The sequence below is a fragment of the Caretta caretta genome, chromosome 9, assembly GCF_965140235.1.
Source record: "Caretta caretta isolate rCarCar2 chromosome 9, rCarCar1.hap1, whole genome shotgun sequence".
Taxonomy (NCBI): Eukaryota; Metazoa; Chordata; order Testudines; family Cheloniidae; genus Caretta; species Caretta caretta.
In genome coordinates, this window is record NC_134214.1 from 29,484,089 (window position 1) to 29,510,546 (window position 26,458).

Sequence of the window (26,458 nt, forward strand, 5' to 3'; positions counted from 1 at the left end):
CATTAGTCTTTCATGGCAACATTGACTAATGATACCATGGGCAGTATGATATCACTAATGAAATGTATTAACCTTCTATTTCAAATAGGCTGTGGAAGCTGGAACTACTGTACTTTGACTGTTGCAATTCAAGTAGAGATGACTCCAGTGATTTACATTTCTATCTATATAACAAATGTGACTAGCCCTAGGACTCTACTCAGCCCCTTTGAAGATCCACACAAGCAACCATAAAATATCAGCATCTGCGTGTGTGAAATCAAGGCAACTGATCACCAGATTCCACTCTTTGATCTATGTGGATTTCTATGTGTTGATCTAGCTGAGCGAAAAGAAGTCAGGATGATATATTTGTCTATGCCTATCTACTTCTAAGGTAGCGTATCACTACAGCATCAGTGTATAAATAGTAAAGTATGGCATTTGTTCCATACTTTTCTGCAATGTACCTCATTGTGGCTTCTAAGAATTGGATACAATCCCCAGACATTTCTTCACTAGGCATGACAGAGACAAGCATCTATTCTGGGAACTGCATTACCTAAAGCGCATCCTTGTTTGTTATGATATTTGTTATCATGGGAGGACCATATCTACAATGATTTGGTTAAAGTCTGAGCTATGCTCTTTTGTTCTATATGTATAACTGAAACATGCTCAAATTTGCAAAATATCACCGCTTATCATGTGTTAGTAGAGAAAGGAAATTTTGAACCATTATAGTTCATTTTCTGGATTTTGAAACATAATGGAGTCATAATTTGTATTGTTTCCCAGCAAAGACTAGCCTAGCAGTTGTATGTGGACATTCAAACTGGGTGAAATTTTCCATGCTCAATTATTATATTTAGTTTCCAAAATTCTCCAGCTTCACTAGCACAAATATTAGTGGAACCTAAATTTTAAATTTGTATGTGTGATTAATTGCATTAGATATGCGTATACACTCATCAGTACAGAAATGAGTACCATGTGGACTATCTGGCCATTCACAACTAACACTGCTGGAACAGTGAATACTCATAGAGAACTGCTAATAATCAATCTACAATAGCAAAAATAAAATCTGTGCTGAATATTTTAAATAACTCATTGATAATCACAGGAGAACTCTGGGCAATTATTATACAGTAGTCATAATAAAGAAACTTTTAAAAAGAAATAATTTGAATTAAACAATGCTGGAAACTCCAGTCACAGATGGTTCACTTGTAACCACCAGATATTAGTTTCATAAGCAAATAGAGATTTGCTTACCATCACCATAGAAGAAACAATATTTAATTATGTATATTTGATCTGGAAAAATTACAGAACTGTGACCCTCTGGAAGAGATTCTGGGTTTTAATAAAATAAGCAAGCAAGTTTATGAAAATGTTATAAAAGTAGCTTTCTAAGAAGTATTTATGTGAACAGTTAGATTGGCAAGCATAGAAAATAAGAAACATACACTTAGCAACTCTAATGTCCCTTTTGATGCCTTAGGTCTGTAGTACTTGGCAGACAGGTTCCCCGTCCTCAGCGTTGTCCAATTTTTCAAAGTTAGAAAAAGAATAATTGCAAATGACTCGATTGCTAAAGTTAGAACAAATGATTGTCACGTCTACTTAGTTATATTAACTATATGCTAAAATATCATCAGAGCTTTATCCACTAATTTTAAATGCAGGTTATAATATAAGATTGACTAGCAGTATTTGAAAATATTCTATTTGCCTTTTTCCAGTTAAGAAGAATTTAGTTGCACTGCAGTAGGTCCTTCCCAACAGCCAGTCACTGTTTGTGCCAATGTATAGGTTTAAAAGAAAGCCAAATAGTTTGTACAATTAACTGGAGGAAATGTTAACTAAACAGGGATGTGGCATGGATTTTACACTTGTTTTACCCATTATGGGCCAGTTGTCTTCTGTGCCAAGATAAGCTCAGTACAGGAGAGAGGGAAGCCACCAGGCATCCAGTTATGGCTTCCGGATTCTTGGGCTGCTCTGTGCCTGGCCCTAATGTGAGTTAGAACAGCCTAAGCACAGCTCAACTTACAACATCTAGCTACTGTCCCTAAGGTACCCTATGTCAGATGAAAATCCATTTGACTTTGACTCTTCTGTACCTAAGCAGTTTTGAATATCAAAATAGATATATTTGTGGCCCAGTTTTTCAGTATTTGACTTGCAAAGAATGTGTTTAACTTAATTTTACAATGTTCTTTTAATGTTTCTACCTATGTACCTACCTATCTAGGTTTTTATACCACAGCCATCATGGGAGTATCTTACTGTCCAGATGACAATTCCTTTACGCAGACAGAATGGTACTTTTACTGACACCCAAAAGTCTGAAATACACAGCTGCACATTGCATGCCATCTGCATATTTTTTGGTAAATATATATTGGCACAATGCTTGAAAATAGGTTCAACTGTTCACCCCATTAGCACCAACTAAAATCGTTAATTATGTACTACATCCTATGAATAGATAGTAAAGGAGGATGCATATTGTATTTTCATTTAATTTTCATTTCATTTAATCTTGTTCTTGTGATGCTCCCCAGGGCTACCCAGGGTTGTGAGGTACCTTGTGAGGAAGTCTTGTCTGTGCCTGCTGTGAATCAGCTCCCTGACATCAGCCTCTGGCAACACAAGCACTGCCTTCCAGGACTGCAGAGACCTCGCTTTCTCTGTGCAGGGTAGCAATAAACACACACCAACAACGCCTGAGTCCCCAGAGTGCCCTCTGGAGTGCCCAGCCTCTGAGCCTCTGATCCACTGAACACTCACAGAACTCTGAGATTCCCCATTCCCAAAGAACACACCACCTTACAATATTCAACTCAGCATCACTACTTTACTTAAAAAACAGCACTTGGGTATATTTATAGTGAAAACAAGAATAAGTTTATTACCAAAGAACAGAGATTCAGATGATAGTAAAAGGAAGAATATTGGATACAAATGTTCACATATAAAACAAAATAATGATATGCTTTCTAGAGACTAAACTTAACTCACAGGATATCCCCCTATCTCTACAAGATAGCTTACCCCAAGTCTTTTCCCCAGCATTTTCAACCAGGTTGGCTGAGGTCCCCCTTTCATAAAATCAAGGATGCCAGAATGTCTCTCTGCCCTTCCAGATATATCAGACAAGACCCTTTGATTTTCACCTGAAAACAGAGCCTCCCCCACTGTTTATCTCTTCCTGTTAATTTCCTTCCCCGAGCTCTTCATTAGCATTTGACTTAATATGCTAATAGACATTATAGACAATGGTCCACCAGAAAAATAAGTGTCTCCCATCTCCTGTCTGGAGATTTTTGTTTCAGGACACACTACCTTTGAGTCACCTGCCTTTAACTACAAGGGGTAGAGAACATAATTTTCAGCAAATATATAAACTTCTCACATATTTTCTGTACATACCTCTTGCAATGATTATGATGACCAGTGTCATACATGCTTTCAGTAGAACCCTGACATGTTCCCTTTTGGTGAATCCAGGGGTTCCCTGTTTCCTATGTACCCCTGTACCCACTGCCAATTGGTATTATGAGGTCTGTGGGCCACAGTTCTTATTATAGGTACTTATAAATCAACCACATCTGCATATTATCACTGATCTCATCTTGAAAATTTGTAAAACTTAATTTGTAGTAAAATAAGCAGTATAGGCAGGTGGCAGCAATTCCATTTAATTTAGTTGGAAAGAGCTACAAAATTGTCATTCAGCTTATTTCACCAGAAATTTATCTTGAGAAATATGTCCAAAGAGAATCTGATAAGATGGCAGCAAACATAGAGAACTAGACAACAAAATCTATGTTTTGGGGAAATGCTGGCTATAAGCCAGCTTTTGGTCTCCTTTGCAAATGATAGAGATGTTAAAAGTCTATCATTCCGTATTCTAAATTAATAGTATTGTGAAAATAAAAATCTCTTTCTTGTTTGTATTAGATTTCCTTTTATTGTTTTCAAGTGACACTTTCCAATTACCACTTTTGGTTGGGTGAACATCATGAAAAGGAACCTAGAAAGCCTCAATATCCCCAATTTACAGCAGGCATTTGTTCAGTTTTGGATGCTGTACATAGCACAACAGAAGAATGTTGACACCGTGGAGCCCTATTTTAATATACAGGATCTTTTTCAGGATGCTGAGTGGTCTTGAGTGGAAGCTGAATAGAAGATTTGTAAGTGGGACACACTCAGCAACCCTCTTAGGTGTTGATTCTTTTAGGCATTCCAATTGAGGTGTAATGGCCTGAACTGTAGGGGCAGACATTTCTGGGTTGAGACAGACCAGAAGCCTGGAATATTGTATTATTTCTATTCCAATTATCCATTTTCTGGAAGGGTGAAAATAGTTAAGTGATCCAGTTGAAAACTGGTGTCCTCTACCTTCTTCAGGGGTAGCTCTCCTATCATGGGCCGGGTCAGTTTCCTCTTCCAGCAGATTCCCATTGTCATTCATCATCCATCTGTCCTTGGAACAATGAAATACCAACTCAGAGTCAAAGGAAAATTAGTTGTCTGTGCCAGGGACCTGCTCTGTCTCCTTAAGATGGTCAGTAAGCTGGACAGAGCTGGTCCCAACCTTATTACACAGGAGGGCCTTGTGTGGGCCAAATAGATTCTACATATTTTAATAAAATTTAAGGTCACCTTTGAAATTGCAGCTGACAGGAGAAACAACTCCTCCATGTGCTCGTATACACTGAGTCTCATGTGAAAAAATCAGGAAACATAAAATAAATCCTGTAGTGAGGCCAGGGGTCACAAGTTTTTTTGGTGTGAGGGTCTTAGACGCCTCACCTGACAACTATTTAAAGAGACATAATTACTCCATATGCAGAAAAATAATGTGGCATTATTCCCTTGATATTTAGTGTTGCTTTTCATTAGAGGCATACTTTTTGGAGATCATCTAAAAAGGATACAGCTAGTGAGTGGGTCAACTTAGAAAAGGATACAGATGAAATTAAACAGTTGGTCACCTTGCTATTTCAAGTACTTTGAATTTTTTTTCCAGCCAAAAACCAAACTTGTTTAAACAATTATTTGGGCTTGGGTTATGTTATTTCATTTTAGAAACAATTATGAAAAAAAGCTGCATGCACACGCACACACACAGAGACCAAAAAGGAGACATCCTGTCTGTTTAAGAATTTCCCTGTAAGATATTAGATTCCAAGTTCTAACTCACTTCATAAACAAACTTGGTGAACATCAAAGACTAAAGCACACAGCATGCTGAGTCCAAACTATACACCTCAAAAGTAAATGTTACCTCAATGGAATATCTCCTGAAATTCTAAATAAAATAAAGGCTAAGATGTCCAAATGTTTTCTGATAAATGCAGACCATTATTAAAATTTATAATAGTTATATTATTAAAACAGGTGGTCCTTAATGAGAACAGAGTATTGCATGGAACATTGGAAATTTGTTTTAGAAATATCTTAGAACATATATAGCTAGTATTGCTTTTTGGTTCATGTTAGAGAAAGATAAGTCAAATTAATGTCAGTATATTTTTAATTGTTTTTAACAAGCTATCTTCAGTTACAATGAATCTTTTCTGGACGTTGCTAGTGCCTTAAAGGAGAGATAGGGAGAGAGGCCGTAGAAATAAAAGACGTGCTGAACTCAGAGGAGCTACAGAGCTGTTTTATGCAAAAATAATTCTTTAAAAGCTGTGTAAATCCTTGGTAGATAAATAAACATTCTAAATGATCTCTATTTGACATTGTGAGTAAAAGGCTCATGTCAACAATTCTGTTAGTTCTTGTTTTTTATCTGAACCACAGATTTTCTCCTTAATATCTTAAGCAGATGCTGCAAAAAAGTATCATGTGCTATGGCTGTAAAATGAATTTAAATAATTACTGAATAAAGAAACACACACACTGAGCAGGTTTTTGAGTGGTCTCTAATTTCTTCAATACATTCTTGCTCACCCTTGAACCATTGCTTACACACACATTCCTGTCACATATGCTTCGACCCCCGCATATAATGGATACTGGATATAATAGACAAAGGGAAGCACAGATGTGCCTTTTATAACCACCAGCATGCATTATATTATTAAAATGTGTGGACATATGCAGTAATGTATTTCTGTATATTTCAGTATATTATACCAGGTGAAGACATGTTGTACCAGCTACTTGCAAATAAATTACTAATGTACAAGGTTTTCTTACCCACTACTATAAATGATTTTTTTCTACCTTTGTCATCTAATCCTGTATTGATATAAAGGATAGCTCTGTTTTTCCTGTGTTTGTTTCAGACACAGAATGAGAGCTGAACTGAGGAACAGGGCCGTCCAAGGGATTGACAATGGGGTATCAAGCCTGTCACCTCTAGATTATTGGTTTGATTCTAGCCAGCTAAATAGTGACCAAAATAGTTAGCTGTGGGAAATGAGTCACACCTCAAGAGTATAACCAGGCAATGTGTGATGCAGATAAAATGGTGCCTAATTTCACAAAGCATAATAATCCAACAAAGAACTTCATTGTAGCATATTTAATATACATATACTCCTATATTTTCTGTTTTGTTTTGTACCCTTCCTCAATATTTATTCTAAAATAAACTTTAACTTGTGGTTTATTATCCTTTAATCCCATTTTACTCTTCACTTTTCTACTATATATTTTCTCTTGTGATTCTCCAGTTTCTCTAGTGTCTCTTACTTCTTTCCCTCTTTCACCCAAATACTGCCAATGTCTTTCTCCACTTCAGTGTTTTCACTTTAGATTTGTTCAATTTGCATTTATTTTTCTATACTCTAGTTTTCACTCCAGTACAGCAGCATAGTCCAACATTTTACCTATGGAAGGAGCAGGCGTAGATGGTGGAAACACTGAAAGGCTAGTATTTACTTTGTAAAACTTTCAGACTGAAAATAAGTCAATAACAATTGTAAATATCCTGATTTTAAACCATTCATGAAGGCACTTGCAATGTTCTTTAATGAGAGCATTGAGAACTGTCTTACGACAACAGCTGCCATATTAACATCCCTTTCTGTTGTAGCAAGCTGAAGAAGGTTATTGCACCTTGCACATATTGCAGCAAGCATTTCTGGGCCTTGGATGCTTCCTGCATCCAGAGCTGGAAGAGAAAAGCAGGTGAGTTCATAGCTGAGAGTGTAGGGCTGGAAGTACCAACTCATCTGCAGCTACAGACCTGGGCATAGGGAGGCAGAAGTGTAGCAGCACTGAACTTGCAGTATTTGCTGAGTCTCGGGAATTTTACAACAGAGGCCCAACAGTGTGAAAAAACTGGGAAGAGAGACCAGGACTGAGAATGCAAGCAACTGGCATCCTTTTCAAAGGGGATCAGCAACAGGATGGGTGGATAGTAAAATAGTGGAAGGGACATATCCACCTCATCCATCCAGTCCTTGTTCCTATTAGTTTTTTAATGCATACATTGAAATTTAATAAGTGAATAATAGTGATTAATGGGCCAGATAAAATCAGTGGTGGTGGTGAATGAGGCCTGAGCTCAGCTGGACCACATTGCTTTACACTATCTTTTTTCCTTCCCTTTTGTTGATATCTCTCTTCCCCTGAATCTCACTTCTATTCTCTCCCCCAACCCTATATTAGAGGAGACAAGGAGCCCCTCTGACACTCATCTCCTCTATCTTTCTATCATGTTTCCCTTCCTGCTCTCCTCATGAATTTCCTTCGCCAGATCTTGATTCCACTGTTCTCAGGCCTTCCACTCATCCATCTCCATTATTTCCATATTTATCTATCTCTCAAAAGCAGCTTGAGCTCTGAGCTGGAGTGGTGGCTGTGGGCAGACTGTATGTGGTGATTGTGTCAGTCAGTCACCTCATTACAAGTGTTTATATTATTTAGCCTCACAATCAACCCATCACACATGGGTGGCCACCTGTCCAGGAGTGTCCCTTTTTTGAGGAAAACTCTAAGGGTTCTCAGTACACACTACTAGCTGTCCAGTTTAATGATTTCAAGATCATGCCAGATATCCTTTTTTTTTTGTACCTCAGAGGTGGCAACCCTAGTCACACACACCTACAGTCATCCCCTTGCATATATTGTCACACATACAGGCAATGGTGGGAAGGGCCTGAATGTCAAAAATGGCTTCCCTGCTGGTTGAAGATAGAGGGGAACAGAGGTCTTAAGAGCAGCCATGTGGGATCTGCTGGTTGGTGAAGTGGAAAGGAGACCAAGGTCGGGAAGCCAGGAGTGGAACAGCTTCCTGTGCATGCTTATTCTGCAACAGAGTAAAAGGACGTTCCTTTTACCAAAGTGGATGCTGCTATGCTGAATTATGCTGTTTCACGTAGGATCTATTTCTGGTGCCATTTCTCCTTGTCTTCTCTACTTCTGCTGGGAGCTGCAGTCTGCACAAGTTGGCAGCTAGCGAATAGGAGAACAGCCTAGTCCTGCAGCCCATAAAGGGAGTTGGACAACTAACCAAATGTCTGTTAGTCCCGTGGCCCAGTCTGGTCCTAAACAGTAGGTGTATTTGTCTTTTCGTCTTGGAGCTTTGTGAATATATGTGTATTCTCTCAGTGCTTTTAAAGAAAGATGATACATACATTTTGTATTCTCTCTACTTGCAAACATATATAAAGCATGTCTTCTTGCCCAATCACAGCTATTTGGGTTACGGTAAACTTTTTAAATTAATAAATGTTTGCTGGAAGATGGCCAAATTTAAAATGGTGGGAGTAGATATCTTTGAATCTATGCTCAAAAAAATGGGGCTACTTCTAAATATGTAGCATGGTCACATTATATTAGGTGACTGGGAGAAACCTACCTAGGAATTCAGGCAGTGAAGTCATGGCAAGAGAAGCTACAGATGTTTGGCAGCTGGAACCAGTTGGAGGTCATTAAAAAGTAACAATAAGCTCCACCCACAACCCAAGCTTTGACCACTTGTGAAGCCGATAAAATGCCAGACTGAGACACCATTCACAGTAGAGTGTGCAGAGCTTCATAATGAATGTTTGTCTCCTTTTTTGCCTGCTTTGATTAGCAGTGTAATAGTTAATAAAATTGACATGTAAATTGTCTTTATTAGGCTTTGAAGTTAACACACCCCAGTGGGACAGGACAGCCGTTCATACTTCTCTCAGGATTGTTATTTCAGGCTGCCTGCACATTCTGGAAATTGACCATTTCATCAGTTGCAGTTGGCTCATATTTTAAAAGTTTTCTTCACTAACCTGAGGCTCAGTGAATTTTTTAATGAAAATTGAGATTCTGGAGCACAAGATGGCAACCACCAGGGAAAAGTTCCAGACTCAGTGTGACATGGTCCAATGCAAGGGTGAGAACTGGTGTATGAGAAGCTACCTATCCGTCCTAGTTTCATTAGGCTCTGTGATGGTATTTTTTTATGATTAACCTTTTGTTCTGTCAGCTAAACAAAAACCAAAGTTTATTCCTAACTGGTAACTGAACATTGTGAATAACATTTATTCAATGTCTATTTGAATTCTTGTAAAACTCTCAAGTTTTGTGCTGGCTTAAAATCTCCCACAGCAATTCACAGTATCACCAGACTCAGAGCTGTTAGAATGTTGCTGTAATTTGCTTATTTCAAAGTTGCACTGTGAGAAGGGACTTTTGGGCTCACATTGTGCTGCTTGGACTTAACATGTTATTTTGCAGCAAAAAGATGCTTTTGTCACCTGGTGCCCATAAAAGTATGAGCATTATTACTATTACCAATTTTAAGAAATTCTCCTTCAGCTAGAGTGGAAAGGGACTACTTTTAGATCTGAAGCTTCCTGATCCAAGTCCCTGCGGGGGCACATTCCTCACAAAGTAAAATGCACTCAGCCCATTAAGGGAACTGATTTAATACTGCTATATGGATCACTAGTGTTCTGAGAGAGGAGTCACAAAATACTTCCCAGGCTTTCTCGTCTATTACTATATGCCTTTTGTATCCTGCACCTGTACTTAAAGGACTAGCTAAAAGATACACCTTCATTAATGGTATTGGTTTGTGTGCTGCAACGGGATATATCAAATATTGTCATATGGTAACTCCATCCCCTCACAATCCTCGACAGGTGAGGAGGGCCCTGTATACAGTTGAACTGGTTTCTGTGAGCTGGGGCAAAGGATTCACTCACACATGGCCCTGCAGTGGTTCCCCTGGGAGCTGGTGGAGTTTCTCTGTATTAACATCAGTCCAACTAAAGTAATAATCTGCCTGAGTCTTTTTTCCATTCGGTAGAAACCTGTCATGTCTGGAAATGGACTTTTTAGCATTATGTGAAGGCCAAGTCTATAACAGGGTTCAAAAAAGAACTAGATAAGTTCATGGAGGATAGGTCCATCAATGGCTATTAGTCAGGATAGACAGGGATGGTGTCCCTAGCCTCTGTTTGCCAGAAGCTGGGAATGGGCGACAAGGGATGGATCACTTGATGGTTACCTGTTCTGTTCATTCCCTCTGGGGCACCTGGTATTGGCCACTGTCAGAAGACAGGATACTGGGCTAGATGGACCTTTGGTCTGACCCAGTATGGCTGTTCTTATGTGCCTTGCCCATGGGCTTACAATGACAAAACTGAGATCAGAGTCTGGCCTGTCCTCTTTTTCTCTCAATTGACTTATTTCTAGGGATGGATGATACAACAATCAACACTGATCACAAATCAACAAATACAGTTGACAAAAGGATAGGAGACAGATATGAATAATGATACCAGGCACCTCAAGCTACCCAAAAATTTAATCAAAATAAACAGGCAAAAAGTCAATCAAGCAAACAAACAAACAAAAATCCAAACCAACACAAATATACATATTCAACCTCAGGAAAGGTAATATCACAGCAGGTGTTCAATTTCTCATCTGTTTTCTGTAAGTTCTGTAAGATTCCGTATTTCATGAAGTAAAGAGCACTTTAGCAGCATTGCGCTACATGTTCAGTGTAAGATTATTAATGTGTACAAACACACTTTTAAAAGTTGTCATTGATATTGAAAAATATCCTTACTTAAGATGAAAGTCCTGGAATCGACTGTTTACTCCACTCTGCATGCAAATGTTGCTCGTGCACATCTTCATCTCGGAAGCACTGACATGTAGAGACATCCAGGCATATTGAGCCCAATAACAAGGGACAGAGGAAGCAGCTGAGCCTGGGAGGAGGAGGAGGAGGAGGAATACAGGGCAGACGTCTCAGGATGGCTGGGGACAGCTGGGAAGGGGATTGTGTGGTGGGGAGAGCTTTATTCTTCTAGAAAAGACTTCCACCATCTACTACTGCAATTCAACCCCAAAATGTTCAAATGGGTTGGAGATTTTGTGAAACAGATTCTCCCATTCCTATTGGACAGCATTAATAAAAATGGGTGTGAAAAACATAGTATCTTCTTTGTACTGATACACAGTATTATGAAATGGATGTAGAGCTCAGGACACAAATTGAGCTTTTAGATTAGCTGTCAGCAATGTCATATCCATGTTAATAGTGCCTTCTAGATGCCTGGGGCAGACAATTTTCTTATTTTTATTCACAAATTTCATTTAATAACAGCAATAAGTCACTCCAGACAGTGCATTTCGAAGGGATTTTTGCACTTCTCAGGTGGTTAAAGTCACTTGACCTCTGGCCTCATGCCTTAAAAACTCCCTAAGAGATGTGCTAAATTGCCCGGAAATGCACTGCCTGTCATGTCTTGTTGGTTAATTAAGGGCCAGCCTAGATGACCTATAAGGACTGCCCTAAAGTAATTACTAATTGATCTTCTACTCAAGGAAAATGAATACATTCTGCAGCAGCCACATTGTCTCATGGCATTTACTCAACTTCATATTCCTCCAATAGAGGAGGAAGAGCACAGGAATAGCTAACTGAGCACATAAACATCTTCCAAGCAGCTAAGAAATATTCCACTATTTGTTATTCAGTATGGACAGTAGATAGCTGTAGGGCTGTAAAAATCTTTGATACCATAAAAAGCAAAGAGAATGAATTTTGGCATTCAAAGTTTGCAGATTCTAAGTAGTCTTCAGGAACTCCTCAGTTTCTTTCGGATTTACCTCGTTAGAAAGATGCTGTGAGAAAGCTCCGACTTTTGTTACAAACTTGTGATCCAGCCATCTCTGAGGCAATGAGAATAAACCAGCCACTAGCAAAAGAAATACAAATTAAAGATTGAAAAAAATTGAAAATGTGTGTAGTAAAACACAGGGAGCCAGGAATAATGTGCTTAAATTACAAACTTACATTAATAGAAAGTCTTTGATTTGTATTTTTAACATTTAAGCTTTCTCTTTGGTGAGACAATAAGGATGCTTTCTGTCTACATTAGAAATCATAAAACATTCATACGAAGAAAGATTTTGAACAATGAACGTTATGAAAATAGTGTCCTCAGAAAATGTAAGGATTGACTATTACTTGTTAACATTATGTCCCTTAGGACAGGAGTATTTATACTGAGAGGTGCAGTTGTTATGTATTGATTTCCCAACCTACCTGTAAATCAATGACCACAGACCACCTTAAATGATCTGGTGATCTAACAGCTGAAATACTTTCTGTGGGAGGCACAGGGCGAAACCTTGGCCCCATTGAAGTGAATGGGAGTTTTGCCACTGACTTCAGTGGAGCCAGGATTTCAAGCATAATACCCAGGAATGATATAAAACTATATAAAAATCCAGGGCCCCTTCTGCTACAAGGAAAAATACATGTGAATAGATCAGGTCTTATGCTATATTGTGAAGAGAGATGGATAGGCTCAACACTCGAAATACTCAACCCAATTCACCTCTCTTCTCTCCATTTTAAACTATATATATCATCTGAAGCTCTTTGGCTCATTTGTTAGTCAAAATAATTGTTAATATGCTGTGGTCAAATTCTGGTCCAATTGTGGACACTGGCAAACCTCCCATTGATGTCTATGGGGCCAGGATTTCACCTCTGGTTTGCAGACTATTTTAGAGGCATACTTCAAGCAAGCCAGTATAACTGAAACATTCTTCTGAATAGCATTCCTTTGTTTGTGGATGTTTCTTTGTGACATTGTGTGTTAAACATTACAGAAACAAATTATGATTTGTGTGCAAAGGAAGCCCATGCTGAAGGAAGAGCAATGCCTTGTAGTGATGACTGGGAAGCAGGAGGTCTGAGGTCTCTTTTTGAATGCTACTGTCACCGTAACAGACACTCAAATTGTATGATGATGGAAGCCATACAAGTAACTAGGCAGATAAACAGAGATAGACATAGCTAGTATTTATCTTATTTATCAGGAGTCTATTATTCTGGTATCCATATACCACATTTTCCCAACTTTTAAAATAGGGATTAACCTTCTCACCTTTGAAAAGTGCCAGGATATCCATGATTGGAAACTGCTAAATAAGTGCAAATCATCATTATTATTATTATATAGTAGTATGCTATTATTTGATGCGATCAATATAGTGCCAATAATTTATATACTTTTCCTGGTATTGTCAATGAAAGATGCCATGTGCTAAACCACCATACCTTCAAACATAGGGTTGCACAACAAGTCAGAGTTACACAGCTAAGAGGAGACTGCCTGGCTCTCACCAAGGAAAGTCCTAGGGATTGAAAAGTATATTCACAGTGTTTTCCAAGAGCCAACATCTATTTTTGTCAATTCTTTTTGTGTATTTTAAACAAAACGACCTCTTGTCCCATTTCTGGAGTTGACACATCAGTACAAGCAGTTGGCTGTCAACAATATATGTAATAATTGTTTAATCCATGGTAACATTTGATACAGCATTTTTTACAGCATTCCTCATGGGTAGCAGTATAAGAGGTGGACTAATGAGATTGTGTATTTCCAGGATTTTTCAGAACAAATAAAACTTTTGACATCTCATCTATAGTATCATGTTAACATCATCTTAAACACAACTCAATATTCAGGCTTTATTCTAGGCATTTTATGGAAATATACACCTTTAAAAATGAGAAGCTGGTATACTGATATTTCAGATTCCTGGATGTGGCTAGGTTCTTCCAGCTGAAAATGCAGTTATCATATTCTGCAGTGATTTTGTGTGTTTATATAACATTTTTCTCCTTTCACATGTGGGTTTTATATCCTCTTCATCTTGGTATAGCATTTAGACTTATGTGGAATTTAGAGGATCTGAACTAAATGTAGCTAAAAGGAACTTTGGGATGAACTGTTTGGGATTTGTTCAGATCTGTTAAAGTAATGGGGGAAAGCACAAAAGGATAAAGAAAAGAAAGGCCTTAATCTTTGTTCCATGAGTGATAAAGCAGCATCACATGGGTGAAAATTGGCCTGACCTTCAACCACATGATGCTGCTTCTGCCTCAGCCACTGTTTCTTTGCTCTGATTAGGTGAAGATAGCCTCTTTCTCTGCAAGGAAAAGTCAAAGAACAAAAAGAAAAAAAAATCCTGTCTTAACTATAAAAGGTTTATTTTTTTAATCACAGTTGGGCTCATACAAGCCAGTTTCTAATCTTATTTTTTAAGGTAAAAAAGTGTCTTTTTAGAATTTCTTTGGCTCAATTTCTTTAACGCCCCTGAACCTCAGGGTCTAGATCTTAACTTGCTTCCCTTGGATGTGCTTTTTTGCTCATTCTCACTTTCACGCGATAGCTTTTTGACTTCAATGGGTTGTTCTCCAAAGGATTGCCCCTTGGGGAATGGAAAAACTGGAGGGAGGGGAGGAAAAGCACTACTCAGCTGGCTTAAATGGCATGTATAGTATATCTATTGGCAGGGTATTGCCAATGTTCTGAGGAAACTTCGAGTGCAGTTATATCTCAGCTTTTACCACTGGATGCCATATACCAACTGATACATGGTATTAAGTATCAGGCTATCCATGTTCATGTAGACAAGAGAGCTTTACTGTGACATTACTGTCAAACAACCGCCTGTGTGACTAATATTTTTAACAGCATGATATTTACAATTTGACAAGGATATAATAATTCATTCTTCAAGATACTCTGAGGGAAAGTACTGTCTTCAAAGTATGTTTCAAAACGGCCTACTAAAATTTCTCAGTGGAGTATAATTTTTTTGTGAAATAATTGCAACTATAATTTTGATTGGATGCTGACCTACTCAAAATCAGATTCAAAATAATAATATAAAAGACTTAAAATGAACTGTTTTTAAGGGAATCAAGAAATCTGGCTGAGATCCAGTGAACTATTGGCTGAGCCCACTGGATAGTTTGCATTTCCACTGGTCATTTTTTCCCTCAGACTGCTGGAGCTAAGAATATATGATGCTGTGAAACATAATGGACTGCTAGTGTCATGTGTAATGTCTGTTCTTGCATTACATATATGAGCGAGGGAATGAGAAAAGACTGCTCCAACTTACCTACAGCATGCTGGCTTCATAGATCTTTTAGTTAGAGACCCAGAAAGTCTTACATATGACTTGCTCATTTTTAAAAGTGTCAAAGACTGAATAGAACATTTATATTAGTTTCAGATCTTGAAATCAGAAACAGTGGAACCAGTGCATACTGTTTAAGTCCAGTGCTCCTAGCTAGGGCCAATGAATTAGCATTAGAAATGGCAGAGTCCATTTCACTGTTTTAAAAATTGCGTAACTTTAATTTATGGGAATGCCCATATAGAACTTATTATGCAAAATAATATAGCTTCTTAGCTGGGATAAATGAGCATATTGAAAAGAACAATCCCCCTTGCTCTTTGGCAATAGTACTTTTAAATTAAATGCAAGCTCAAGATTTTCAGAAAAATCAACATGCATGTTTTCTGGGCTGTCAGAGGCATTTGTCAGCATGGATGTGTCTATGAATATGGATATCAGTATGAACTGTGGGTATACTCAGCATGGCTAGCCCATGCTACCACTCACCACTGCCCATGCTACCCTATCTATGCTATTGTTTTTAATGTGCTAGCTCAATGAAAGCGAGTGTGAATATGTCTATGGGAGCTGGGAATCATACCCACATAGCCTAAGTGTCTAGATCCAATTAGAATGAAAATTTCAAACCATGGCCTTTATTTGTGCTCACACAATCCCTTGCATGTGCAATTTTTGCACATTATTCCTGGTACACGCAAATAGTAGAACTTATATGCATAAGAACCCATTGTGCACAGAAAGGGAACACAATAAGCCAACTCCCTAGCTAATGTAAATCATCTTCAATGAAGTTATACTAATTAGCACCAGGTGAGGATCTGGCCCAATATTTTTTCCTATGTGAACTCATTTGTGTGCAGAGGGAATAATGCACTAAAATTAAAGAGGACAATGATCAATTGTTTTCCACATTCGCAAAGGACAGGACAAGAAGTAATCAGATGAGTTTGCAGCAAGAGAGATTTAGGTCAGATAGGAAAAAACTTTCTAACTATAAGGATAGTTAAGCACTGGAACAGGTTATCTAGGGAGGTTATGGAATCCTGTCACTGAAGGTTTTTAAGAACAGGCTGGACAAATACCTGTCAGGGATGGTCTAAGAATACTCAACCATGCCTCTGTTGTTGAGTATACTTAGACCATCCCTGGGGTGAAGGACTAGATAACCTTTTGAAGTGCCTTCCAGCCATACCTTTTATTATTGTATGCTTCTGTGAACATTTTGTGTGAGTGAATTGTGCATACAAAGATGTTTAGAAGGAAGATGGGTTATCTCCTTTGAAAATTTGGCCCTTAATGATTTTGATCCAAATTCTGGCTGGTATGCAACTTGAAAAAGGCACAACATCCATACAGATGAGCACACTAAAAGTGGTGAAAATCTCACTGCTTGCATGTAATTAGTTATTGCTAAATAAAAATATATACTGTGACAGGGTTGGGCCAGATGGCTACAAGAGAGTGATAGAAGGCAGATATATTAGCTTCAGATTAAGCAGGTCCCTTTTCCCTGGGTAAGGTCACAGGAGCTGTTCCAGAACAATCAGGAACTTGCTGGAACCAATTAAGGCAAACAGGCTATTAGGACACCTGGAGCCAATTAAGAAGCTGCTAGAATCAATTAAGACAGGCAGGCTAATCAGGGCACCTGGTTTAAAAAGGACCTCACTTCAGTCAGTGAGGGGTGTGCAAGGAGCTGAGAGTGAGAGGGTGTGCTGCTGCTGGAGGTCTGAGGAGTACAAATGCTATCTGGAGTAAGGTTCTGTGGTGAGGATAAAGAAGGTGTTGGGAGGAGGCCATGGGGAAGTAGCCCACTGAGTTGTAGCTGTCACACAGCTGTTACAAGAAACACAGTAGACAGCTATGATCCACAGGGCCCTGGGCTGGAACCCGGAGTAAAGGAAGGGCCCGGGTTCCCCCTTTTGGATATAAGAGGAATTGACCTGGACTGTGGGTCCCACCAGAGGGGAAGGTCCCTGGCCTGTCCCCTGACCCACTAGGTAGATCAGCAGAGACTGCGGGGATTGTTCTCCTTCCTTTTCCCCATGCTGGCCAGTGATGAGGTTAGCTGAGTGAATGGCAGGTTTGAGCCACTAGCAAAAGTGGCCAAACTGCCGTGAATCTCTGAGGCGAGGAAATCGGCTAATAAGCACAGGACCCACCAAAGCAGAGGAGAAACTTTGTCACAATACATATATGTATAAATCTTAGAAATAAAAATATTTACAGTGAATTATCATTGGGCCAAATTCTTCTCTGTGCTGCATTCATGTAAACTTGTTTTTAACTAGAGTATTTAACAAACCAAATGTTTTCAATGTCATGGCTTGAATCATTATTTCATTGATGAGAGTACAACATTTATGATGGCACATAAAACACTGACATAGCAGCTTGTGTCACACATCAGGATGTTGATGATGTGTCAAACCCATGTGGTTTAAAAAGATGGAATGTACTGAAACCAGCACTGGAAAAAAAAAAAACCTTTTCCTTTAAGCCACTATAAACACTTTCTAATATGTTTTTGGCTGAATTATCTGGTGCTCCCAAAGGGGCTATGTACTACAGCTATGCTGTGCCATAACCGCATTGAAGTTCTCTTTGGACAAACAGAGCATCGCCCCTGTAGGTAAATGTGCAGGTATCAAGCTACCCAGCCCACATCTGCTAGTTAACAGGCACCCCCTTTTCTAATTGGATTTTTTCTGCTAATTAGTCAGTAAAGTGGATTTTGTTTATCTGAAAAACATTTGAAACAGCCATCATATTTTATTGAAAATATACTGTTCTGCACATTATTTCATATGGATTTTTCAGTACAGGGCAGCTGCATTAAGATTAACTTGAAAGGATCCATTATGGTCTATTGATTCAAAATGTTTTGAAGTGCTTAGTTACAGTGAATTGGTAATACAATATCCATACCATAATATGCATATTGTGTACGACAAAAGCCAAATCATTTATAATCCCCATTTAGAATAAAAGCATAAATACCTACGATATTCAGCAGCTCCTAATTGCTATACCAGCATATAGTTAAACAACACTTAACATGATTATGTGAAAGACCACAATGGCTTGAGATTAGGTTACATATCTCATATAACTAATGCATGATTTATAACTTCCCTTGAATGATATTTTTGTTTATTCCCTGATCATTATTATTTTGTAATTACTGTTGAAATGTAGTCTGTGAAATTCACAGGGAACAAGCTCAGTCTGAATGATATTAGGAGGCACATGAGTAAAAATGCAGGCTAACGCATATCTTTTTCTCCAGTGTGACATATGTCAGTAATGGAGAGTCACCTGATCCTTAATACAGGGTCAATTTCTGATATTCTTACTCATGATAATTGTCCTTTACCTCTTGAATAGACCTGTGAAAATCACTAGGAACCACTTCAGGAGTAACGTACTCAATGGAAGGGTATCAGAAACTGGCCTTTGATCATTTTCTGGCTGTATTGTTGCTTCACAAATTTAATGCCACTCAGACATTCTTTACGGTCCATAAAAGCTTTGTAACATATTCTTTCACCATCCTTTATCTTCTTGCTTCTTTCATTAGGAAAAAATACCCCAAGACAATGGCTGAGCTTTGGGAGGCACAAAGGAAGAAAGTCTGACATTACCACTAGACTTGCTATTCTGTGTGTCCTTCTAACAGTTCCACTTGCAAGAGATTCTGCTGCTGTTGCCATTGCTTCTCATTGGTTTTAATTTTCTTTGCTGATATCATTGTAATGAAGGTATATAAATATCAGCCCTTTTTAGATTAGGCTGCTGTAACTGGTGTTTCACATACAATACACTATGTATTCTTTCTTTCATCTGCAAAGCCTAAAGATATTGCTCATTATGTTTTATGTGCCAGGATGGATCAGAATTATTCCCAAAAGGATATATGTTTAAACAGGCAAACAAGAATGATTGACATCAAACATAAGTACTTTTGTCAAGGCTTAGGCATACTATTAGTTGGAAAAACTATTCTAATGAACAGTGTCCACATTTACCAGATGTTCTATCAAAGATATGCCAAATATTTTAAAACTTTGCTTTGTCCTAATGCCAGTTGCCTGAAATGGAACAAGTTAGGCTACAAAATATGGTTGTATAAAAAGTTGATCCTAAAGTTCAAACAATGTAAATACTTCCAAGCAGGAACCTGGCCTCTGGATATATGCAGGAAAAAATGGACTATTGTCTCCTTGCTCAAACATTATGCCTTGTGCAGTTGTACCATCTCATTGCAGTAGAAGGCAGAATTAGGAGGCACTCAGTTTGAATTTAGGCACTGCCTTAATCGGATATAGAAGAACCAGTGCCATGAAGCTATTCTGTTTTTCCTTTGAGTGCTGGATGGTGCCCCATTGAAGTCAATGGGTATAGGACCAATACCATAACTTAGTTTGGGTGCATGGACCCCATCCAAACCTGCTTCAAACCAAATTAAAAATAATTTTAACAATCAATTTAAAACAATTAGCATCTGTCAGATGCTATGGATTTGTGTTTGGGAATGTCTCTCCTTGACCGTCTGACAGATGGGCAGCGAGATATGTGGGACAGCAAAGGCAAAATATATCAGGTAAACCTACTGAGGAAGAATTTTGTCTACTTCGTCACTAAGCAAATTCTAAAAGAACGGTGTAGGGTTTATTTAGAAAGACCACCCATTCTCCAGCTACTGTGAAGACTATTCAATACTGCAGAACTTGGGCCGAATTCACCAGTGCACTATAGCCAGTTAAATAAAGTTTATGGCTGCTTTGCATAGGCAGAGTGAGGCAACGCAACCAAAACGTACTGGTGAATCTGGCCCCTTGCGCATAGTTAGCTTTCGCAGCTTTTCCACCCACCAACAGCAGGGCTTTTCCTACCCCAAATGCATACCACAACAGTGGTAAAAGCACTTTTATTTTTCTAGTGTTTAAAAAGATGCATTGCCCAGAATATCAAATTCAGGTTAGAATTTTCTTACATAGGGCTGAATTCTTTCCTTGGATGTGAACCACATATCTCCTGTTGGGACCAATGTGTGTGCATTCAACAGTGGAATATGTCCCTTAATTTTCTGTGATTGTTTGTTTCCTTGAATTATCCAGGGAGCAAATACTGCTGTTTGCAAAATGCACAAAACTGTGGTAACAAATGGAGTACATTTTTTTTTAATCATTTTCCCGGGAATCTGTAAAGTAGGGCTCAGAGTCATTTCATCTACTTAACAACATTTTTCTGATCTGATTTGCATTAATCTTCAAAACTTATAGATTTCAGATTCTTATTCACATGCTTTGGTGAAAACTAGCTCATTAAAATCTTTATGCTTTATTTTGCAGCATTTATTTACAGTGATTACTTCAACAAATTGTCGATCAAAAACTAAAACAAAGAGCCAGATCTCGGTCTTCACATGTACTCTTTGCCTGGCTCCAGCTGCACAAAGCAGTCATAAAACTGGTTTAAGAGATCACTCAACCATTCGCCTGGCATAAGGGAATTTCCAGGTGGTATAGGTTCAATGTAGTATCTCCTGTATCATTCAACTATGATGTAGCTGTACATGTCTCGAAGCATTACGTATGATTCACTATAATGCTGTCCATGTGATCAATCTAGTGGAAAGAATTATTAAGTGGACAATGGAAAAATTGCTTCCCTGGAGCCAAATTCTTGACTTCTATTTGAGTAGCATGACACAGGGTTTTCTCCCAGGTATTCTTGCTATTAGCTATGGAGCACCAGCTGCCTATGGCTGTACTAACATCCAGGACTCCTGCACTTGCCCTGTGCAAGTGGTTTGAGCTAGTATATCCATAATTGTATGGTATCACTGGCCATGACCTTGACCTTCCCCAGCTATTCCGTCTGCATGGGATCTGCATCACTTGACCCCCTGCACAGCAGAACCATTCTGCTGACAGCCCTCCATGCCCATAGGATGACTGGATTTCACATTCTTCCATGACTCCTTTCACAGAATTACCCTGTGCACACTTTCAGAATTGAGAACCAGTGTTTTCAGAGTGGAATTAAATTAAACCCCTCAGAGTTTATTAACATGTATGCCAATATTAAAATTGACCCAGAGATAGATATGTATGTTGATCATATCTAGTTATGCATGAATTTAATTTACACAAGCAGATTTACATTATTTTAATGGCAGTGTCTGGAAATAACTATATAATTTCAATTGGATATTTGATATCTTTTTATGTTCGCTTGTTTGAAGATAGATTTCTATTCATTAGCTTTATCACTAATATGAAAAATTAATGGAGCTCTTATTAAGGTTAAAAGCACCTCAGAGAAGCCATCATTCTTTAGCTTTTCTTTTATTATTATTGCTGACAAAGTTGTATTGTTATCCCTGACAGAATAAGAAGAACTCTATTTTGCGTACCAGGAGGTTGCAGTTTGCTCTTCTGCTCCTACTTGCACAGCAGAATTACAGCAGTTTGGGCATAGGTGGCTAGCTCCCCCCACACCTCCTTTAGGGTTAGACCAGGGATCGGCAACCTTTGGCTTGCAGCCTGTCAGGGAAATCCGCTGATGGGCCGGGATGGTTTGTTTAGCTGCAGCATCTGCAGGTTCGGCCGATCGCAGCTCCCACTGGCCGCAGTTTGCTGTTCCAGGCCAATGGGGGCTGCAGAAAGCGGCAGCCTGCACATCCCTTAGCCCACGCCGCTTCCCGCAGCCCCCATTGGCCTGGAACGGCGAACCGCAGCCAGTGGGAGCTGTGATTGGCCGAACCTGCAGACGCTGCAGGTAAACAAACTGTCCCAGCCCGCCAGTGGATTTCCCTGACAGGCCACATGCCAAAGGTTGCCAATCCCTGGGTTAGACTGTGGCACTGAGAGAGTGTTTCAAAGCTGCTCCACTCCAGGGCAAACTCTGTGGCACAATTCCTCCCCCAGCTTCATGGCATGCAGAAGTGCTGCAATTGTACCATCTCTATGGATGGTGCATCGTGGTCTGACAGCACACCTGTGCAAACTATGTTCCCACCTCCTTCCTACCATTGCAATTGTTCCGAGCCCTTGTGTGAGAGATGACTGTAATACTGGGACCTCTTGCTGCCCTGAGTCCTATGTACTCATGGAAACCATCCCACTTCCATAAGTCATTGAAATGGGGTGTGGTGCTATTTCCCTTTGCAGGCCCAATCTTTCAGACCTAACTGTGGCAATTTCTTGTTGACTAACAGCAGTTTTTCCTTAATACAGACAGCAGAATCAGGTCCATTGATGGTACGCGTGGGGAACAGACTGCCCCATTTGGATGCCTGGAATAACACCCTAAAATCAGATGATGCATAAAGTGAATAGTGAGGAAAATATCCTTTACATTCCAACACCTTAGCCCTTCTGAGACTACTTCATACAGGTTTCAGAGTAGCAGCCGTGTTAGTCTGTATCCGCAAAAAGTAAAGGAGGACTTGTGGCACCTTAGAGACTAACAAATTTATTTGAGCATAAGCTTTCGTGAGCTACAGTGTTTGCTAAGCAATAAACATCCTCAGAGATCCACAGACTCACTTTGGCTAATATGATTTAGAGGCAATGCCTTGGAAAAGTAAGAATAGGAGATCCTTTCACAGCTGTATCAACAATTTCCTCTCTCTAACATACCCACACACGCACACACGCACACAAAGCAAGCAGCTGACATGGCATGTCAAGCATGACATATTTGGCCATGAAAGCAAAGTATAAGCCACACTGACCACTAGCATAGACTTGGAACAATGCCATTGAAAAGCTGCTCTGTAAACTGATGCTACCTTATTACTTGGATTCTAAGAAAGCTTTCTGGGACTTAATAGCACACCAGTATGATCACACTCCTGGTAGACATTTCTGTTCTTGATACATGAGATCCATGCATGAGTTGAAAAGAGCAAATGAACATCAGGTTTACATCACCCCTGATATGTGGATGATTGATCACCCATTAAATCATATATAGTACTAGTCACAGCACATTGCATAGTGTTAAAGAGAGATGTGTGATTTTTCTACATATTTAAAGAATATGTTGGAATCGGTATTATAAATGTTGTTGCAGATTACAGACCCAAAGAAAGTGGGTTGGGTGAGAATAGTGTTATGCCACCTTTACATCACCCAACCCTTGGGCCACTGCGGGTTAGTACAGTACCTGGCACAACCTAGAGACACCTCAGGGCTGCTCTAAATTATACCACTTGGTAATGGTTCCCAAAGGGCTGTTATGCGCAGGGATTGCTGGAATGTAAGGTACTCTGGCTATACCAACAGCCCACCACTTTCACTTAGAGTCATGGAGCAGGTGGTGTAAAGCTCTGTTTTCCAACCCCTTTTTGTCTCTAGAGCAGCGCAAAGGGGCCTGAATAAGGGCCTGATTCTAACCTCAGATGTTTTATATTTAATTTCTACGTAGCTTTAGTGCTGTATTGATGGACCTGGAGACTGAAGTTTTGGCATAACCCAGCCCAAATACCAACCTGATTTCCTCCCTTCATCCTTATCGATATTCCACAGTCCTGGTCTAGAGGTGCTGGACCTGATTCTCTGCTCACTTATGCTGATTCTGCGTGTGGTGTGACTCTATTGACTACACAGGAGATAGTCCTGATTTACACATGTGTAAATTAAGGTGGGACTGGGTCCTCCCCCCAAACTTAGTATGAAGTCATATTAGTCTGTATTCGCAAAAGAAAAGGAGGACTTGTGGAACCTTAGAGACTAACAAATTTATTTGAGCATGAGCTTTCGTGAGCTACAGCTCACTTCATCGGATGAAAGCTTATGCTCAAATAAATTTGTTAGTCTCTAAGGTGCCACAAGTCCTCCTTTTCTTTTATGAAGTCATAGTTCAGGCTCATATTCTGTCTTTCATTTTCCTACTCAGATAGCCAACACCAAATCAAGTCGAATTTTGAGAAGCCCACCTAAAGTGCACCCAAAATATGTCATAAGTATGCAACACTTTCACGTGTTGGTGCAAAATAGGTAACTTCGTGCATAAAACAGGAGTTTGAGTGTCTGTTTTCTGAGTTTCTCTGTCATGCAGCTAACTCTTTTTCTTGCTGGCTATTCTGCCACGTTTTCTTTGGAAGCATGTGAAAGCTTCTTATTGAACCCTGATGATCAACATGTTGTATGAGCAGGGACAGAGGAGATCTGCACAGCAATAAAACTTGCAAACTCTGCAAGAACCCTTCTGAAGGCTCAGGAAAAGGGTAACACAGCTCCAGGAGAATAGAGCAGGAGGGCTGCAATTAGATTGGCATGAGCTGCTTAACAAGACTGAGCCAAGAAAATAATATGGACTTTGGTTATTTTCCCATGAGCTCTTCAGAAGGCAGTGATTTTTTGACAAATTGTGCAAGTCCTAGAGATGGCTCTGTTGTTGTCAGGGCATTTTTCTATTACCATCTTATACACGGCTTCAGAACTCTTCCTATTTTAGCAATTCTAACAATAAAAAATCATCAGATTTTCTTTTGCTATTTTAAATGGCTGTTGTTCTACTGTATTTAATCATTAAGGAACCAGAAGGGACATATTTTATTGAAAAATGTTCATTTGACCCTCTAGAAACAGCAACTTGAAACTTTATAACAGGCTATCCAAACTATTTGGACAGAAATAAAGCAGCATGTTGGAAGCACACGTTCATCTTGGATTGTTTGTGTTTATGGCCTAAGTTCTTTGCAGTGCACTGATATTTATGACAACTGAATGTAAAATATTTTTGATTCAACAGTGCTTTAGTTCTATAGCAGCTAACTGAAATCCATGGGAATAAAAAAATCAAAACTGAAGTAACTTGGCTGATTTAATTTAGGAGGTGGATTCCAGCAATCCTATTAGTGTGAAAGCAGAAGGGAGGGGGAATAAGGGGTAAAGAATAGATGAAGTAGGTAACTAAGGGTTACAAATTAAAAATGTCTAAGAAATCTGGGAAAGAATCTTGTTGATGGCATGGGAGATATAAGAAATTTCCAGAAGTCACTGAAGCCATGGGAAGACACTCCAGGAATCTGACCAAACAAAAAGGCAAGAATTTTGCATGCAGACAGTTTTTCCTAGTGAACTTACAGGAAAACATTGACACTTGCAACTCTTTTCTGTCACCTAAAACAAACATAGTTTAAAATATTTGCATGTAGTAAACAATTTCATTATATATATATATATATATATATATATATATATATATATACACTGTTTTAAAAACACAAAAAGACCAAATTCTGCCTGGTGTAAGCCCAATGTAACGAGAAGTGGAATTTGCTACAGAATGCCTTTCAGCAACACAGCATGTGAATCTCAGCATTACTGTGAAAAAGAGAGACCCCCAAACTGACAAGCACTACTCTAGTACTAAGGCTGAGGAAGTTCTGAGGGACAGAGAGAGCAAAAGCTTGCTGTGCATATGGGGGTGGAGGCGTAGGAGTGGGAGTTTGGGGAGCTACTGAGACTCTGTTGTGGGGAACCTGTTCCAGCTTGGGAAAGGGTGTTCTGACAATTCCTACAGCTGTTCCTTGGTATCTGGTGCCCAGTACTTGGGGCTCCCCTCTGCCCTCAGCAACTGGTGCCCTGTGTACTGACATCCCCCTCCCCCCTGTATCTCCTCCCAAACCTGGTCCCTCAGCACCTGCTCCTGCCCCTCCTTCCAGCCATGTGTCTCCACCAGGAGCTGGGGTGGCTAGAAGGTGGGAAGAGGAGAGCAGCAGGCCCAATCTTGTGCACAGTGGCAGCCACTCCAGCCCCTCTGCCATGTCCTGCTGTAACCTCTGTCAGATATTGTGGGGGCAGAAACATATTTCAGCCCTCCCAGGATTTCTCTTGTGGAGGTTGCAGCCTGCTTAGTTCCACCATCCCTGCTGGGTAACTTTATCACAGCATTCTACATTAAACTAGATTATGCCTAGCTATCAAGTATACTAAAGGATCCTGTAACCATTAGCAATATACAGTAAAATACTGTCTGCTTGGGAAACGGGTACAAAGTAAGGTGGGAGCACGTTATGAGTAATTTTTTTTTTTTT

At 39.4% G+C, this 26,458-nt stretch overlaps 1 long non-coding RNA gene across 1 annotated transcript in view; it reads left to right on the forward strand.

Annotated features, from left to right (window-relative positions):
* LOC125642965 (uncharacterized) overlaps positions 1-5,892 on the forward strand; it is a 444,275-nt gene extending 438,383 nt beyond the window's left edge. The window contains exons 5-6 of the long non-coding RNA XR_007358542.2: positions 89-376; positions 2,553-5,892. This is a non-coding gene — a long non-coding RNA (uncharacterized LOC125642965). The remainder of the gene's footprint in view (positions 1-88; positions 377-2,552) is intronic.
* Positions 5,893-26,458: the final 20,566 nt, after the last annotated feature.